At 46.6% G+C, this 5886-nt stretch overlaps 1 long non-coding RNA gene across 1 annotated transcript; it reads left to right on the top strand.

The window, feature by feature from the left end:
* Window positions 1–1592: 1592 nt before the first annotated feature.
* On the top strand, window positions 1593–4042 carry LOC145511061 (uncharacterized). The gene is made up of 3 exons (XR_014057474.1): window positions 1593–1615; window positions 2624–3207; window positions 3865–4042. It is a non-coding gene; the product is annotated as an uncharacterized LOC145511061 (long non-coding RNA).
* Window positions 4043–5886: the final 1844 nt, after the last annotated feature.

Genomic DNA, 5886 nt, shown 5'->3' with positions numbered 1-5886 from the left:
GGACATTACAGACATCTCATTTATGCCTTTCAACAGTTCTGCATTGGAGGGACTATTATGATCCCAGTTTACAAATGGGGAAACTGAGGCTTAGAGAATGGAAGGGATTTGCCCAGGGTCTCACAGCAGCAAATGGCAAGGCCAGCTTGAATCCAGGCTTCTCTGGCCACAAAGTCCACATTTTTAAACACAAGGCACCTTCACCTGTGACTCAACAAACACAACAGAAGTAGAGGCCCACAAAAAAAAAAAAAAAAAAAAAAAAAAAAAAAAAAAAGAAGTAGAGGCCCTGGGGCACTGACTCTCGGATTATCCCCCAGAGATTCTAAGGACATCGTCCACTGAGGTCCTCTCATTCTCTTGCCTCCTTTTGAGGTTAACGTCTCCTCGGGTTCTTGCTTCCTTTTAAGATGCATTCTCAGGGGCCCACAGAGATTAGACCCTGACTGGAGCCTCCCAGAAGTGCAGCCCTGTGAGAGGAGTGAGTGGGCGACTCAACAGACACTAGCTCACAAATAGCAACCCCAGGCCTATGAGTGAGGAGGAAGTAAAGTTCATTCATTCAGCAAATATTTATTGAACATCTACTAAGCATCCGGAAGTGTTCCACAAACTCGGACACACGACAGTGAACAAGACAAACCAGGTCTGTGTTCTCATGAAACTTACATCAGACAAAAAATAAAGAAGAAACAAAATGATAGTGTTGGGTAGTTAGAATAGGAAAAAGGAGTCCAGAATGGTGGTGGCTAAAAGACAAGGAAGGGAAAAGCCCACAAAAATAGAACAAAGGAAGGGCCAAGGGTCCGAGGAACAGAGTGAGGACCTCAGGTAAATCAAACAGCACTCCTGGCTAGCCTAATTTACATAGGGCAGGCCCAGGAGGAGGAGAAAAAAAAACATATTAAAAAAGGAGCCAAAATTGGGCTGGGGGCCTCTCTTCTCTTCACGTCTTTTGGGTTGGCATGCTTTCACTCCTTGAGAATGTATTTTCCTTTACTTTCTAAATAAAACTGAGCTGTAACATGGAGCTGTAACACTGGTCCATCTGAGGGCTGTAACGCTGGTCCATCCATTGCTTCAAATTTTTGTTGCGATGAGACAGAACCGAGAAAATTACACACTCCGCTGACAATAGTAATAAGGACTATTCTATTAGAGGGTTAAAACTGCGTGCTTTGGTAAAGAGAGGCTGCTTTGGATTGGTGAGTAGGTGAAGGCTTCTCCAAAGGAAGTTACACTGAGAAAATAAGTGATCTGAGGTTCAGGGGAGAGCATCGCAGACACAGGAACAGCCAGTGCAAATGTCCCGTGATGGGAACAAGCTGGTACATCTGCAGACGGGAGAGCCTACAGGCAGGGGGAGGTGGGGCTTGGGCAGAGAGGCTGGACTGGCAGGTGTGATCAGATCTCACTCCAGGGCTCTCTGGATCTGGAAAGAAACCTGGCTTACTGTGTCCAGTGGGAAGCTAAGCTGAGAGAGGTTTAAACTGGTGTGGGGGTAGGGGTGGGGTGTGTGTATGTGTGTGACATAATATGATTTAATTGTTTTTGAAAACAATCACTCTGGCTGCTAGGAGGAGAGAGTAAGTATGGAGAACAGTATGGGAGACCAGTAAGTATGGGAGGCTATGGAGGTGGCTTAGACCAGAGATCACAAAGGCTTAGACCAGAGTAGTACTACTCAAACTTTATTTTTTTAAAAAATGGTTAAGATGGTACATTTATTTTTATTCACTTATTTATTTATTTGGCTACATTATGCAGCTTGCAGGATCTTAGTTTCCAGACCAAGGATTGAACTGCCTGCATTGGAAGGCAAATTCTTAACCACTGGACCACCAGAGAAGTCCCTACTCAAACTTTAGAGGGCATCAGGAATCCTCTGGAGGGCCCAATCCTCAGAGTTTCTGATTCTGGAGAAGACTCCAAGATTTTTTAATTTCTAACAAGCTCCCAGTTGACACTGCTGCTGGTGGTCTGCCAATCACAGTTTGAGTAGCATGAGACTAGACCAGAGATGGAAAAGGTGGACAGATTTCAATACATTTTGGAAACCCAAGTCAACAGGATTTACTGATGGATTGCATCTAGGGGACAAGTGAAAGAGAAGAATCAAGAATGACTTTGGGGTTTTGGTTTAGCGACCAAGGAAATAATTGCAGGCACATACTGAGTAGAAAGTGGAAGGAGGGGCAGATAAGAGGGGGAAACCCCAGAGTTCTGTTTTGGGCGTGTAAAGCATGAGAGGTATTCAAGTGGAAATGCCAGTCACTAGGTGGTGAGTTATGGTGTTGGGGCAAGAGGTCAGGAGTGCGGAGACCTCAGCTTAAAGATGGACTTTAAAGAGATGGGACTGTAAGGGGTGGCCCAGGGAGAGATCAGACTTGGGGAGGAGAAGGAGCATGGGACTTATCCCTGGGCATCCAGCACCTGGCAGTCAGGCAAAGCAGAAGCACCAGTGGGTAAGAAGACAACCCAGACTTAATGTCATTCATGCCATGGGCAGAAAGCCTTTTAGGAAAGATGGAATGGCCAATAATGTGGCTGGGAGCAACATGTGATATGAGAGATCCAAAATCCCAAAGTCATCCTTGATTTTTCTCTTTTACTTGTTCCCCAGATGCAATCCATCAGTAAATCCTCTTGACTCTGCTTCGAAAATATATTGAAATCTGTCCACTTCTTCCGTCTCCAGTCTAGTCCAATGCTACTCCAAGTGTGATTGGCATACCAGCAGAGGGGAGCACCCTCTGGGCAAAGAAAAGAAGAACCCGCAAAAGTGACTAAGGAACTTGATGGACTTCCCTGGTGGTCCGGTGGCTAAGACTCCACACTCCCAATGCAGGGGGCATGGGTTCGATCCCCAGCCAGTGAACTAGATCCCACATACTGCAACTAAGAGTTTGCAATGCTGCCCCAAAGATTGAGGGTCCCATGGGTTGTAACCAAGATCCAGTGCAACCGAATAAATGAATAAACATTTAGGAGGAAAAAAAAGGAACCTGGGAATCTGTAGCTCCTTGTAACCTCAGATGGCCCCATGTAGAGAAGTGAAGAAACCTCAGATCTATTACAGCTCATTCTGCAGCCAGCCTCTTGTCCTGGAGGGCTAGCAGCATTTGAAGAGGGAGAGAAGAGACAGATCAAGTCTCAGGTATTGGGCCTGGAAAGGAGAAGACAGGTAGCAGAGGTCTTGGGATTCAGGTATGATAATAGACGGCATCTCAGATAGTAAGTCTGTGCCATTCTGGAAACTTTCTTCCCTTTCACCTCCCAGAAACGAGCATCCCTTCTCCCATCCAAGAGCAATTCTTCACCTAGTGTTTGTGAGACCTGGGCGGCCTGCTGAAGCTGAGCCCTGGCTCCACTGGCCGTCTCCTCCCTCGTCTGTATTTTGAGGGCTTCCTCTAGCCTGGCTCCTTCCCCTCAGACTACAATAATGCTATTCCAGCCTAAAAGAAAGCTCTGTTCCTCCACCCTTCCTCCCTGCAGCTACTGCTTTCATTGCTTTTACCCCAAACTTCCTACACCAAGGCTCATGCTTCCTCACTTTCTTTCGTGACGGCACCCGGTGGAATTTGGCTTGGGTCCCTGCCACTGTCTCCAAAGCCATGGCCACCTCGTAGTCATCCAACCCAGGGTCTGCTCCTCCAGGTTCTGACCTCAGGCCATCTTCCTGCTGTGTTCACACAATGGCCACACATTCCTTCTGGAAACTCCTGCCTCCTCCTATCAAAGTTATCACCATCCCTACCCATTGCCCCTTCCCGGCTCCCCCAGTGTGGCCTGGTTGGGGTGGGGGGACAAGACTCTCTGGGTTCCATAACTGGTGGTCTTGTCTCCTTCTTTGCCCGCTCCCAGGTGGTCACATCCTTCCCAATCCAGACCCTTCCATGATCGTCTGTGATCTGATGACTGATGACAACTTACGCGGCTATTTCCAGCTGCCCACGTGAGATTTCCATGTACTGCAGGCATGTCAAAGATGTCTAAAACAAAACCTCAACCCACAGTGTGCACTTAATAAATGGATATTCAGTACATGTTTATTGAATGAACTGCTTTCTCCTTGCCCACTCCTGCCTCCTACATGTTAAAGAAAAAGCAATAGGGCTTCCCTCATGGCTCAGTGGTAAAGAATCACCTGTCAATGCAGGAGATACGGGTTTGATCCCTTATCTGGGAAGATCCCACAAAGTGCAGAGCAGCCAGGTCTGTGCACTTCAGCTATTGAACCCCTGTTCTAGAGCCTGAGATCCACAATTACTGAGCCCGCGTGATCTAGCTACTGAAGCCTGAGTGCCCTAGAGCCCGTGCTCCACCACAAGAGAAGCCACCGCAATGAGAGGCCCATGCACCACAACAAAGAGTGGCCCCCACTCACCGCAACTAGAGAAAAGCCCTGGCAGTAACGAAGACCCAACGGAACCAAAAATAAAATAAATAAAATTATTTTTAAAAGTCTCACACATCCTTAAAAAGAAAAGAAAAAGCAATAAACAATAAACAAAGCATAAACATGTCTTTCCCTCCTGTCTGGACTAGAGGAATCACCTCACACCCACCTCTCTCATACATCTAATTGCTCACACAATCTTGTTGATTCTATCTCCCAAATGTTTCTGGAACTGTTCCTCTTTTCTCCTTTCCATTTCTGTGTGTGTGCTTAGTTTCTCAGTCATGTCTAACTCTTTGCAACCCCATTGACTGTAGCCCACCAGGCTCCTCTGTCCATGGGGATTCTCCAGGCAAGAGTACTGAAGTGAGTTCCCATGCCCTCCTCCAGGGGATCTTCCCAGCCCAGGGATCAAACCCAGGTCTCTCCCATTGCAGGTGGATTCTTTTATTGTCTGAGCCAGCAGGGAAGCCCTACTCTGGTGCAATTATCCTTGTCCTAGCTGACTAACAGTAGCCTTACTCAGTGGCTCTCAAAGCTGGTTACACTTTAGAATCACCGGGGAGATTTTTAAAATTCTGACACCCAGCCCCACTCCAGATTAATTTCATCAAAATGTACAGAGGTGAAGCTGGAGCACTGGTATTCCTAAAAAACTCTACAGATGAGGGACTTCCCTGGTGATCCAGTGGCTAGACTCCGAACTCCCAAAGCAGGGGCCTGGCTTTGACCCCTGGTGGGGGAACTAGATCCTATATGTCATAACGAAAATTGAAGATCCCGAGTGTCACAGCTAAGACCCAGTGCAGCCAAATAAACAAAATAAATAAATATTAAGGGAAGAAACAACTCTGCAGATGATTATGACGTGAAGTCAGATTTGAGAACCACAGACCATTTCCTTCTCCAGTATCCAGTATTTCCCTCATGACCCTCCCCCAACAAATCTGGTCTTAACATTCTTCTGCTTTAAAACTTCAGATGACTTCCTATATCTTACAGCATGATTCTTAACTTGGAATCTAGTTTCAAATAATCTGCGAACCCCATTAAATTATACACCAAATATTGTGCCCATGGAGAAGATTGCTCCTGTTCTCAAAGGAGTCTGATTCAAAAAAAGGTAAAGGATTATTAGCCAAGTAGGAGTCAATAGTTATTCAACATTTACTGTGTGCCAGGCAGTGTGCTCAGCACCTTAGATACACTAGCTCATTAACATTCAAAACTAACCCATAAGTATGAGTATTACCCCCATTTTACAGATGATGGTTAAGTCAACAAACCCTTGGAGTCTAGACTTAGATGCAACCAGAGCTACTCTTTACCACCTCCCTGGTTTGCAGGACTAAACCACACCCTTCACTGGAGCAGACAAAGCTTTCTCCACCTGATTGGAGGCAATCCTCCTACCCCCTCCAGGCTCCAACCACCCACACTCTGGCCCATGCCTCTGTTCCCCTTCCAGACTGCGACCACTCCCTGGA

Source organism: Giraffa tippelskirchi, chromosome 6 (genome assembly GCF_054371585.1).
Source record: "Giraffa tippelskirchi isolate mGirTip1 chromosome 6, T2T-mGirTip1v1.2.pri, whole genome shotgun sequence".
In the NCBI taxonomy this organism is placed as follows: Eukaryota; Metazoa; Chordata; class Mammalia; order Artiodactyla; family Giraffidae; genus Giraffa; species Giraffa tippelskirchi.
This window is presented reverse-complemented; position numbering and strand designations above follow the sequence as displayed.